Source organism: Pleurodeles waltl, chromosome 1_2 (assembly GCF_031143425.1).
Source record: "Pleurodeles waltl isolate 20211129_DDA chromosome 1_2, aPleWal1.hap1.20221129, whole genome shotgun sequence".
Lineage (NCBI taxonomy): Eukaryota > Metazoa > Chordata > Amphibia > Caudata > Salamandridae > Pleurodeles > Pleurodeles waltl.
Genome location: NC_090437.1, coordinates 1,129,168,558 through 1,129,182,691, shown reverse-complemented (window position 1 = coordinate 1,129,182,691; position 14,134 = coordinate 1,129,168,558).

Sequence of the window (14,134 nt, the reverse complement as noted above, 5' to 3'; positions counted from 1 at the left end):
TTTGGGGCAGGTGGGCCTAAAAAAATAGGCCCATCTGCCCCCAGGGGGGGCAGAAATGGCCAACAGGTCAATGCCCCCCTTGGGGGGGCGCCACGTGCCCAAGGGGACGCCCCCCCACAAAAATAAACAAATACAAATAAATCCCTGGCATTCTAGTGGTTTCTGCCCCCCTTGGGGGCAGATCAGCCTAAAAATAATAGGCTGATCTGTCTCCAAGGGGTGCAGAAATGGCCTCAGTACATGTGCCCCCAAAGTGGGGGGCGACCCTTGCCCAAGGCCCCCCCCCATCCACTAACACACACTATCCCTGGTGTCTAAGTGGCTTCTGCCCCCCTTGGGTGCAGGTGGGCCTAAAAAAATAGGCCCATCTGCCCCCAGGGGGGGCAGAAATGGCCAACAGGTCAATGCCCCCCTTGGGGGGGCGCCCCGTGCCCAAGGGGACGCCCCCCCCCCACAAAAATAAAAATAAAAAATAAATCCCTGGCATTCTAGTGGTTTCTGCCCCCCTTGGGGGCAGATTAGCCTAAAAATAATAGGCTGATCTGTCTCCAAGGGGTGCAGAAATGGCCTCGGTACATGTGCCCCCAAAGTGGAGGACGACCCTTGCCCAAGGCCCCCCGCCCCATCCACTAACACACACACACACTATCCCTGGTGTCTAAGTGGCTTCTGCCCCCCTTGGGGGCAGGTGGGCCTAAAGAAATAGGCCCATCTGCCCCCAAGGGGGGGCAGAAATGGCCAACAGGTCAATGCCCCCCTTGGGGGGGCGCCCCGTGCCCAAGGGGACACCCCCCCCCCACAAAAATAAACAAATAAAAAAAATCCCTGGCGTTCTAGTGGTTTCTGCCCCCCTTGGGGGCAGATCAGCCTAAAAATAATAGGCTGATCTGTCTCCAAGGGGTGCAGAAATGGCCTCGGTACATGTGCCCCCAAAGTGGGGGGCGACCCTTGCCCAAGGCCCCCCCCCCATCCACTAACACACACACACACTATCCCTGGTGTCTAAGTGGCTTCTGCCCCCCTTGGGGGCAGGTGGGCCTAAGAAAATAGGCCCATCTGCCCCCAGGGGGGGCAGAAATGGGCAACAGGTCAATGCCCCCCTTGGGGGGGGCGCCCCGTGCCCAAGGGGACGCCCCCCCACAAAAATAAACACATAAAAAAAAATCCCTGGCGTTCTAGTGGTTTCTGCCCCCCTTGGGGCAGATCAGCCTAAAAATAATAGGCTGATCTGCCCCAAAGGGGGGCAGAAATGTCCCTAAAAGACATGCCCCCCAAAGGGGAGCGACCCTTGCCCAAGGGGCCGCCCCCCCCATCCACTACACACACAATCCCTGGTGCCTAAGTGGCTTCTGCCCCCCTTGGGGGCAGATGGACCTAAACAAAATAGGCTGATCTGCCCCCAAGGGGGGCAGAAAAGGCCGACAGTTCTATGCCACCTTGGGGGGGCACCCCTTGCCCAAGGGGGCACCCCCCCACATAAATACACGAATAAAACGACAACCCTGGTGATCCAGTGGTTTCTGCCCCCCTTGGGGGCAGATCCGCCTAAAATAGTAGGCCAATCTGCCCCCAAGGGGGGCAGAAATGGCCGTAATTAGTTGCCCCCCAAAAGGGGAGCGACCCTTGCCCAAGGGGCCGCTCCCAGCAAGACTAAAACACGAAAGAAATACAAAAAAAACAAATCCCTGGTGTCTAGTGGGCATTCCTGCTGCCCGATCGCAATGCGATCGGGCAGCAGGAATGCTCAAAGAGACACCGGGGGAAAGGAAAACCCTTTCCTTTCCCCGGTGCCTCTTTCTGCAAAACCCCCCACCCACCGGGAAGAGAAACTCACCTCTTCCTTTCTCGCCGCACAGGAAGCAAATGGCTTCCTGTGCAGCGAGAATCCCATAATGAAGTCAGTGCGCGATAGCGCGCTGACGTCATTATGGTGGCGTGGGAGGGTCGGGGGTGGAAGGGGAAGGGCTTCCCCTTCCATCCCTGACTTTGGGGGGGTGGGGGGAAGCACACAGAGGGAGCGAGAGCGCTCCCTCTGGGCTGTGTGCCGAGGACGTAGTGGTTACGTCCTCGGCACAGCAGCACTGTGCCGAAGGACGTAACCACTACGTCCTCGGCACAGAACGGGTTAAAGTGCCACTGCCGCCGTGAGCATGTTTGCGACAGAGAGACGCGAAAGGAAAACGAGTTAGAGCTATTAGCATTGTAAAAAAAACAAAACGCAGCGCGAACGCACTACGTAAAATGCAGCACAATCACGCTGCGTGGAAAAAAAACAGATAAAGTAGTCCGTACCCCAGGCTGAAAACATCGAGCCTCGTGTGTTTTTAGTAGTTTACCGGTGCTGTGTAGGTGGGCTAAACACCGGAAAAGGCATGATGTATGCATGCCTTTTACAAATGAAAGCAAGCAGATTTTAAAAGGCAAGCCCACAAACCAATGTAAGTGACTGACATGACATGGGCGTGGTTTGAAGCCCAAAGAGAGATTACAGAATGGACGGAGCGCTTTGCGACCACCCATAAAAAGCTGCCCAGTTCAGAGCAGCATGCAAAGTTGCCTTTCTGCTTTGTGCAAGCGAGAGGGGGCATAGGGCAGCCATATCTACTAAGACATGAAGCTGCTGCTCCCTTCCTTGAATGCTCTTACAGAACCAGGCTGTTTGTCACCAGGCAAACCCAGTTAAGGCATAGTACAAAGGTATAAGTGTGATGTCTAGCAAAGGAGTTGTATTGAAAGTGTGCCTTTGCAGTACAAAATTCTGTGCTTAGACTGGATGTGTGCTGTACCGTGCAGCACATATGCAATGTGAGAAAAGTTAGGAGAAATAAAACTATTTGGCACTATCAGTACCTGCCTTCAGGAAGTAATTTTTTTTGTTGCAAAGCCTAGTCTATCATTGCTAGCAGATGGAGCTTTGTGTCAAACATATTAGGTGGTAGCATGGGAATGCCCATGGGACATCTATTTCATGCAAAGCAGTGCAAATCACTTCAAAGTGGTATTTGCACTACTATAAAAGTACTTTCCAGTCAAAATAAACTTTTGCTTCAGAAAGCAAATATGTTATCCAAACTCTGCACTACTTTGCATTATGCTGTCTGACTTTCAAGAACACAAGGTGTTGATAAATGTGCTCCTCCCAGAGTTTTATGCTGGACTTCCACACGTTCTCCAGCCACCAGTAGACTTTTAGGAGACTACAAACTGATTAAGAAGGCTTGGACTACCCAGTTGTCAAGATACAGTTCAAGCAAGATTAACCTGCATTGACCAAATAGTCATCACACCTCCACAAAGAACACATATCAGGAGAGTGATGACCCAGATAAAATCTCTTGGAGTAGATTTTAGGCTGAAAGAATGGCTCTAGAATAGTGTTAAAAAATTGGGTCTCTAGTATGTGCCCTGACCAAGTGGGGATCACAATCCCTACGTGGTGAGTCAGTTATACACCATAAATTAACCTGTGCTCACCCTCTGGTAGTTTGGCACACAACAGGAACGCTTTATTAGGAGGCAATGTGTAAAGTATTTGTGCAACACTTAAAACAGTAACACAGTGTGAAATCACCACAAATTGTCAGGGAGACCAGATCCTCGGGGTCTGCGCACGTTCCCAACATGTCCACCACTAGACAGCTCCAAAGCTCTGATAGGAGTACCACAGAGCCTGAGAGAGTCCAAGTGGGGGAAAAGGGGATCAGGTAGGGAACAGCTGGGAAGGAGACCAGTAGGAAGCAAGAGGTTAAACAACACAATATCAAGATATAATCACATTGACTTTCAAAACACTATGGTTCTAAGAGTTCTTATACTGTAATCATGGATAACCTAAGATATGACTATTACTAGACCTCAAGAAATCTAGGTACCTGGGAAAATTCAAGAATGGGTTAATACAATGTTTCATATGAGCTTTTCATGAAATATCACATACTGTCTAGAAATACAAGAACCTTCTAGAATAATGTTTCAGAACAAACATTGCATTTTTACATGAGGACAAAAGACTATCTGAAACATTCTGTGGAAAACAAAATGAATTGTACTAGAGACTTAATATGCACAAAGAATGTCACATTTTGAATTTAGCATCTTCACAGAAAATCCAAAAGTTCCGGATAAATGTGTGCACCTCAACAAATACAACACACCAAAGTTTTAATTGCCATGAAATGATTGTGCACACTGTTGCCGATCTGAACGTAAAGTTTTACATCCTGGAAATGAATTGCGCACACTGCCGATTCGAACAAGAATATGCAAATGCCATGAAATGATCGCGCAAGCTGTTGCCGATCTGAACATCAAGTTTTACGTGCTGGAAATGAATCGCGCACACTGCCGATTCGAACAAGAATATGCAAATGCCATGAAATGATCGCGCAAGTTGTTGCCGATCTGAACATCAAGTTTTACGTGCTGGAAATGAATTGCGCACACTGCCGATTCGAACAAGCATATGGAAATGCCATGAGATGATCGCGCAAGCTGTTGCCGATCTGAACATCAAGTTTTACGTGCTGGAAATGAATCTCGCACATTGCCGATTCGAACAAGAATATGCAAATGCCATGAAATGATCGCACAAGCTGTTGCCGATCTGAACATCAAGTTTTACATGCTGGAAATGAATCGCGCACACTGCCGATTCGAACAAGAATATGCAAATGCCATGAAATGATCGCGCACACTGTTGCCGATCTGAACATCAAGTTTTACATGCTGGAAATGAATTGTGCACACTGCCGATTCGAACAAGAATATGCAAATGCCATGAAATGATCACGCAAGTTGTTGCCGATCTGAATGCCAAGGTTTACATGAGAGCAATGAATTGCGCACTCTGAAAGTTTCACAAGTAGGCCCAAAACTCGAGAGTCCTTGAGAACGGGACCTCCGCCTTACCGCCCTGCTCAAGGATCACCAATATAATGCGGGGCCGGCCTGGAACATCAAGGTAGGCCTCTGGAACAGGAGCTCAGAAGGTTGCTGCTGCTCTGCACCGGGACCTCTGAATAGTGAGCACGTGCAGCTGGGCTGGCTGCCTTATATAGAGTCTGGCCCAGCCCACAAACCACACCCAGTCATGCTGCAGGGGAAGCTTCTAGAAGGTCCTAGAAAGGGACCACACCCTAACACACTAAGTAAGCCTGTAGAAATACCTTGCAAATGAACAGTTATTGCAAACATCATTAATAGTGTTTTCCAAGGTTAAAGTCTGCAATGCAAAAGGTTAACATACTGCATATAAACACAATGCATGAATTGTGCTCTTGCATAAAGGCTGGGTTTTTGCATTTTTGTCGCCCGTAGAGCGCGCACTGTCCTGATGTTGACACAAATAGACTCCACACCAGGTTAGAAAAATAGATCATATTTGTATGAGTGAAAAAAGACTATAACAGCAAAAATCCAAAAAGTAGAAGTCGAGATATGATTTTTAAATAATTGTCTGCAATGGTGGAAATGGCCCTTTCTGCAAGGTTTCCCCTGTCTTTTGGGCTTCTGGCCTCCTGTTCTTGATCCTGTGCTGAATTTCGTTTTTGCTGGCTTTTAGGACTCTGAGCACTTTATCACTGCTGACCAGTGCTAAAGTCTATGTGCTCTCTGTCTATATGGTATTGGCGATTGGTTTATCCATGATTGATATATGCGTTAACTAGTAAGTCCCTAGTACAGTGCACAGTGTGTGCTCAGGGTCTGTAAATCAAATGCTACTAGTGGGCCTGCAGCAGTTATTGTGCCACCCACATGGGTAGCCCTGTAAACATGTCTCCGACCAGCCACTCTAATGTTCGTGTGTGTGGTTTTAAACTTCCAGTTCGACCTGGCAAGGGCACCCACTTGCCAGGCCCAAACCTTCCCTTTTACTACATGTAAGTCAACCCTAAGATAGGCTCAAGGCAGCACCATGGGTGAGGGTGCATTGTATGTAAAAGCTAGAACATGTCCTGGTGTGTTTTACATGTCCTGATAGTGAAATACTGCTAAATTCAGTTTTCACTATTGCAAGACCTATCTCTTCCGATAGGTTAACATGGGGATTGCCTTGAAAGAAAATTAAGTGTAATTTCCCCTTGGGAACAGATAGAGATGTGGAGTTTGGGGTCTCTGATTTCACAATTTAAAAATACATATTTTAGTGAAGTTGGTTTTTAAATTGTAACTTAGAAAATGCCACTTTTAGAAAGTGGGAATTTTCTTGCTTAAGCATTCTGTGCCGCTGCCTGGCTGTGGAATACACGTCTGAGTCAGGATGACAGTTGGGCTGTTTGTGAATTCACTCTAGACAGTCACACAAAGGGAGCTGAGGTGTGTCCTTCATATCCTGATGGGTCTTCCTGGACTACAGTGGTGGGAGGAGCTGACAATTGCACCAGAATAGGGCTGTGCCTGTCCTTACACAAAGCAGTCTCTGACCCTCTGGAGTGTGCGTGGGGCCAGGGCAGGAAAGGCAGGGTCCAACGTACTACAAGGACTTTCCTTTGAAGTTGCCTGCTTCAAAGACAAAAATTAGTAAAAGTAATGGACCTCTGAGACCATAATTTAAGAACACTTCTGGACTGAGGACATTTTGCCAGGAAGAAAAGCTAGATGCCATAGTGTTAGAAATGGGGTCTCTAGTTGGCAGTCGGTCTGCACCCTGTCCAAGTAGGGACCCTCACTCTAGTCAGGATAAGGGAGATACCCAGCTCAGATAACCCCTGCTTGCCCACTTGAGCAGTCAGGCTTATTACTCAGAAGAAATGTGTAAAGTATTTGCACATAACACACAGTAATAAAGTGATAACACTACAAAAGGACAACACACCAGTTTTAGAAAAATAGCCAATATTTATCTGTGTAAAACAAGACCAAAACAAGAATATTCCATAGAACAACATTAAAGAAATCAATTTTGCAAGAAGTACTTGAAAATATAGTTCCTTGAAGTCAATAGCTCAGTCTGGGGCTAGCACAGCGTCGTGAACAACAATTCCAACAGTTCAGGCCGGCTGCGGTGTCGAGGGCTAGCTACGGTGTTGAGAAGACCAGCAAACAGTACCTTGAAAATGTAGGGCGTCGTGATCCTTGCAATGAAATCCAAAGTGCGGCGTCACTGGCGCCAGGTGTTGGTTCCAGAGGTCGGTGCAGGGGTTGTCGGGCCCTTGAAGTCACACGTGTTGCAGGTTGAACTCTGGGTTGATGTCAAAGTCAGGAGTGCTGGTGTGGATTGCGTCGGTGCTGCAGTGCGAAGCAGGATGATGATACATGCCGTGCCCACAGGTCATGGTGCAGGCAGCAGCTCGGTGATGGTGTCCTGCTGAGTGGGTAAGACCAGGGCTGCAGTGTGAAGCTGGGCAGTGCGACGTGCTTTGCCTCCAAGTCATGGTGCAGGCAGCGGTGGTAGCATTGCGAAGCGTAGTTGTTGGTAGGCCCAAGGCGGCGGTGCGACACAGGGTGGGTTCCGTGCGGTGCCCACGGATCGCAGTCCAGACAGGGGTGTATGTTGAGGACACTGGAATCAATGGTGCTGGCGTCAGTGGACCGGAGCTGCGGTGTGGGACGGTGCATTGTGTACCTCACGAGTGGTGTCCTCAGGCCAGGGTGCAGGCAGCGCCGTCGGTGTCAGCGTGGAGCGTTGTCGCTGGGGATGCCAAGGTTGCGGTGTGAGCAAGGCAAAGCAGAGTGCGCAAGCAGCAGCTTGGTGATGGCGTCAGGTGGCGGCATAGGTGAGACCAGGGTTGTGGTGCAGCGTGGGGCACGGCTCTGCGTGACGTCATCAGGTCACAGTGCAGTCAGCAGTGTCATTGATAGCATCGCTGTGGTTTTTCTTCTGTTGCAGCACAAAAAAAACCAGTTGGTTCCCAGTGATGTAGGCAGATGAAGCTGAAGTCTGATATCCCTGAGACTTCCAACAGGAGGCAAGCTCTACTCCAAGCCCTTGGAGAAACTTCACAAGCAGGACACACAGCAAACGTCAGACTTTGTCCACTTTGAGGCAGAAGCAGCAACTCCAGGCCAACCCAGCAAAGAACACGCAGCAAAGGGGCAGTACTCCTCCTCCAGCTCTTCAGCTCTTCTCCTTGGCAGAGGTTCCTCTTGATCCAGAAGTGTTCTATAAGTCTGGGGTTTAGGGTCTACTACTTACACCCCTTTAGGCTCTTCAAGTAGGCAAACTTCAAAGGAAAGTCTCTGTTGTTCACCAGATCCTGCCTTGCCCAGGCCTGGCCCCAGACACACTCCAGGGGGTCAGAGACTGCATTGTGTGAGGACAGGCACAGCCCTTTCAGGTGTACATCACAGCTTCCCACTCTAGCCCAGGAGACTCATCAGGATATGCAAGCTACACTCACATCAGTCCTACTGTCAGTCTGACCCAGATGTGGAATACACAAGCAGGCAGAGGAACTAAATGGTTAAGCAAGAAAATGCCCACTTTCTATAAGTGGCATTTTCAAACTGACAATCTAAAGACCAATTTTACCAAAAGGCGTATTTTTAAATTGTGAGTTCAGAGACCCCCAAACTCCATGCCTCTGTCTGCTATCAATGGGACACTGCACTTAAAAAATATATTGAAAGGCAGTCTCCATGGTAAACTATGAGGGAGGCAGGCCTTGTAACATTGAAAACTGAATTTGGCAGTATTTCACTGTCAGGACAGGTAAACCCCATCAGTATATGTCCTACCTTTAACAGATACTGCACCCTACCCATGGGGCTACCTAGGGCCTACCTTAGGGGTGCTTTATATGTAAAAAAAAAAAGGGAAGGTTCATCTGCCAGTCCCTGGGCCTCTAGAAGAGTAAGCTGGTGACCTGAAGAGAAAACCCAGCACTGACATGTTGTGGCAGAAAAATGGGCACTCCGCCTGTCCTGGGGCTGAAGAATCAATACAGCGCATGTCTCGCAGCTGCAGAATAGACGCGGTGCCTGTTTCATTGCAGCTCCATCAACACAGTGTATCTGGATTTTCCATGCATCGTCCCCAGGGTGGCAATATCTCATGGACCTCACACTGAATAAAGGAACTGAGGCTGCATGTCTGGAAATCATTGCATCAACTTTTCTGCAAGGAAAAAATCAATGCATCACCTCCCCTGCCAGTAAGGAACTGACGGATTGCCTCTCCTGCAAGGAAAGAATCAACGCATCATCTCCCTGCGCAGTAAGGAACCGACACATCACTTTGCTTTTTGGAGCCTCACCTCCCCTGCAGCCTGCATCACCGTTGTTTTTGATGCATCCCAGGTACTTTGTGCTAAAAAGATAAAACCATTGATTCCTATGGATTAAGACTCATTTCCACTTTTGAAAAGTGATATCTTTATTTGTGTATGTTAGATTTATGGTGTTTTGGTCTTTTTTTATTAAGTTAAATATTAGCTATTTTTATAAACTGGTGAGGAGTCCTTATGTAGTGTTTTCACTGTGTTAATGGGTGTGTGTTTGTGTATACAAATACTTTACAGATTGTCTCTGAGATAAGCCTGTACTGCTTGTGCCAAGCTACCAAGGGAGTGAACAGGAGTTGTCTTAGCTGTGTGACTGCCTTACCCTGATTAGAGTGAGAGTTCCCTACTTGGACAGGGTGCAGACCACTGGCAACTAGTGACCCCATTTAAAGGGCCAACTCGGGCTCTCTGGTCATGCTAGACCGGAGTAAATCCCAAAGTTCAGGTCGACCTTGATGGGGCAGGGGCTGGCTATGTCGTAGTTTGGACTCTTGCTCTGGGCAAGACTGCTGGTTAAAGGATGACAGTACTTTTGTCTCTAGGCGACTATGCCTATCCTACAACAAATCGCAACTGTTGTCCCAACCTTACCAGCTCACAAGCAGCACCTCACCAGAAACACAATAGTAAAAGGTGATTTGTGGCAGCCTTTATGCATGGACTTGAGAATAAGACATCTCAGGGAATGTCGTGGTTAAACGGAGATTACCCCTTTCTCACAGATGTATCATGTCTCATACAAACACAGGCAATGACAAAGATGCAGTAAAGTTTCAATAGTTTTTATTTAACATAAATGCAATTTGCGATAAGTTGCATGGGCTGCAATGATTAGGATAATGAATAATGCAAGAAACAGAATTGTGAAGACGAGAGTCATTATTACAAAGACCCCCACCATCTTGCAATGCATGAGAAAGACATACGAGATGTACTAAGCCCTAATACCCTAATGTGAGAGGCCTAACCTCCTACCTAAAGGAGAGCTGGGTTTACTAAACCTAATCTGCCAATGCCATATTCATGAGAGGAGCCCCCAACCCTCGTTACCTTGGAATGAGGTCTCCATCTCAGACTCCGCAGGGACATGAAGACTGGGTCAGCGTCAAGACGACGTGCAGCATCGATATCAGCGATAGTGCAAATGCCCTCTGGTCGGAATCCCTCTGACTATCTGTCTAAAGTACGATGTATTTATACAGATCTACCAGGAGCCCTGACGTAGGTGTGTTCCCAAACAATAGATAATAGACATGCTTGGGACGGAAATTAATATAAACAATCCCTCAAAAGTATAGAGAGGGAAAATCCCTAAGTGTGAACACCTACTGTTTGTTTGTCTTTGTTGCTTGATCTTGACACCTTTGCGTGGTGGCACTGGTAATGCAAAGCATAACAAGTGGCCTAACTATAAACAAGGCAGCCATCTTAGAAGAATTAAATAATTAAATGGGCTAAGACAGAGCAAGCTCAGTAGGTTAAAAATCACAAGGTGACGGGGGCACAAGTCTGCAAGCCAGAGGCTAAGCTAACTCCTGTTATCCCATTAAAACGACCTAGGATTCACTACAGCTATAAGGACCAACCTTGCCCCACTGAAAAAGTACCGTGTTTGAAGGGTTGTGTCGATGCTGAAGATCCAATAAGAGGAATAGGGGGGCAGATGAGAATCCATGAAGTCATTGATGTGATGTCCTCGAGCAGTGGTGCAGAGTCGAACCCTTTGCGATGCATCATAGTCGAGCCATGCAGCTGGCAATGCAATGTTATTGAGCAGCAGCGAGGTGTCAGTGTGGAAGGGAGATGCATCAGTTCTGACTGGCGTGACGACGGCAATGCATGGATTCTTCTGGTTCAGCACAGGGAAACCCACTTCAAGGGGCCAGGACTGGATCGGCACCACTTGGCAGGGAGGCCAGAGGCAAGAGCCCAGGTGCTGGTGTATGGAAGTTTTTGATGTCCCTGAGATTTCAGGTCAGGAGGCAAGCAGACAACCTTGTGGAGTCACTCTGCGTTCAAGTGGTATAGGTCCAGTCCTTCTCACCCAGGCAGAGAGGGCAGCAGGCAGGTCAGCACAGTAGAAAAGCAGTTCTTCTAGAACAGCAGTCCAGTAGATTAGCAATGCTATTAACACAATCCTTCTTCCTGTCAGAGTATCCACAGGTCCAGAAGTGTACTGTTTTGGTAGGGTCCGAGGTGCAGTACTAAAACTCAGGTGTGTCTTTGAAGTGCATAGAGGTTCTTTCTTCCTGCCCTGGCTCCAGGCTCACTAAAGGGGTTTAAGCATTCCATTGTGTGGGAGCAGGCCACTGCCTATCCAGGGAAGTGTCAGCTCCTCCCACTCATCCTGCCCAGGATGACCCTTCAACATGCAGATGGCCACTCAGTCATTGAAGTGGAGTATCAAAGTCTCACAATGGGAGGCTAGTCAGGCCACAAGCAACACACCCGGTCCTAGGCTGGGGCTCTTCTGTGGCAACTGGCACCCCGACTTACCAGTGGGTGATGGGCAATGGCGGCAATAACGCATAGTAACAGGCAAGCTCTTTCTCCTTTCTCTGCTGATCACTCTCCCACCTTCTCTGCCCCCGAGGCTCCTTTAGAAGGCAGCAAGCAAGCGAGACAGCGAAGGGGTGGCGCTACAGTCACAAGACTCTCAGATGACTCTCAGGTGACTCTCGGGAGGCTGAGCGATTGGGTGGGCCCTACAACTCCCCTCCGATGGCGGCAGAACAGCATCGGAGCTGCTGCATACAAGGGTTGGCACAGTCAACCTAGTGGGGCCGCTCAGAACGGGCAACCCAGCAACTCGGCTGCCTCAACAGGGCAGCAGGCACATCCTGGATGTAGCAAATCCTTTGGGCTCCAGGCTCCAGGCTCCAGGCTCCGGCTACCTCATATGCCTTGGATGCTGCCTTCCTGCTCCTCCGTCCCTCTCCCCGCCTTGCTCCACAAACTCATCCTCACCTTCACCCTCATACGTAATCAGCTCACCCTCGTAGTAACTGAACAATGAAGAGAGAAGGATGGAGTCAACCTAGCAAAAATTAATTTACAGGCCCAGGGCACATGTTGTGCACTATACTAGGGACTTAAAGGTAAATTAAATATGACAATTTTTGATACATCAATCAAACCATGTTTTACAGGAGAAGCATATGCAATTTTGGACTGGTTGGCAGTGGTAAAGTGGTCAGAGTCCTAAGGCCACCACAAAGAACCAGAAAATATATGAGGCAAGCAGCCAAAAAGTTGGGGGAAAGACTATCCTAAGGCTGACAGGTCTAACACGTGCCCCCTCCCAGCCAAAAGTGTGGAGAGCTACCCAACCTCTAAGGAGTTCCCATCACTAAAGCAGAAAAACCTGGAGAGACCATCAGTAATGGCGTGGTCTACCTCTGGGCTGTGTTCCACCCTGAAGCCCATACCTTGTAGGGAAATGAACCACCTCAACAATTTTAGATTCTCACCCCTCATGTGCAATAGCCACCTGAGGTGCTGGTGGTCAATCTGAATCATGAAGTGAGTCCCAAACAGGTATGGTCTCAACTTCTTCAGAAAAAGGTTTTCCCCTCAATAGCACTCCACCTTTGTTCCATGGGGAGTACCCTCCTGGAGATGGAAGCTACAGCTTGGTTTAGGCCCTCTTCATTAAGTTGCGAAAGTACTGCCCCTATGTCATGGTCTGAGGCATCTGTCTGCACAATAAATTCCTTGTAAAAGTCAGGGACCTTGAGTACAGGGGCTGTGCACATGACCTGCTCTAGGGAGTCAAATACTTTTTGGCATGCCACTATCAAAATCACATTCCTGGGCTTCTTTTTCTAAGTCAGCTCTGTAAATGGGGCAACAGTGGTGCCATATCCCTTGCCACACCTTCTATAGTACCCAGTGAGGCCCAAGAAGGCTGTGCACATTGCTTTGTGTGCCTCCTGCGAGATTTGCTATTACTGAAGGGCTGCATATGCTTGCCCAACCCCTTTTGTAATACTGATGGTGCTGGCACATGTGGAACCAGTACTATCAGTAGAGGATGTTCCCTGATTTTGAGGGGTGTGGCACCATGCAAATGAGGACTCACTTTGCCTCTGAGCCTGTGCCATACTATGGGCATGGGTGCAAAGGCAAACATGCCTTTAGGAGGTGCACTGAAAGTGTGCCACAAAAAGGTGATGCACTTACAGTGCGCCTCCTAAAGGCAGCCCTCTGGAAGGGAGGAAGAGGGCACCATGGACCCCCCAGATATCGCCTTGCAGGCAGGTGCACCCACCTGCAAGGGGATATCTCTCAAATCTTGAAAGTGTGAAACATGTAATAGCTTTGAAACAGTCACTCCATTTTTCACTTGAATGCACTGCCTGAGGGCAGCGCAAGTCTGCGGCTGCCCTAAAGGTAGCTGCATTCACCATAATAGGGCACAGTTTACCTGTTTACGTTTGGCACACCTGTTGGTGTGCCATAACTCAAACAGGGAAAGTATGCCCTCATGGTTATATGGTCCCATGTTGTTTCTTTGCACGTTAATTGCATGATCGATTTGTCAGTGTCCTTCCATTGTGTTTTGACAGGCTCACCTTCCATTGGAACCTGGTAGTTCTGATTGAGCCATAAAAGAGAACCAGTTTCTGTAGGTAGTGTGGAACTTTCCACTAGAAAGCCTTGTGCAGCTTTAAGTCATTTGTCTGCTTTATTGTGAGCCAGTGGTGGTGTTTGAGTGGATATTTGCTAAGGTCGAAGCCTATATTTGGATCTTAGTTATAAATCTTCTGTAGGTTTAAGCCTTGCTTCTTGAGTAGACCTGTAGAGATGGTTTAGTCCAACTGCTTTTGTAGACCGGATTTATGAAAGCCATCAGAGTGTTCTGCCATTTTGAAAGTACCTTCTTTTTGCCTCCACATGCACAGTGCCCGCAG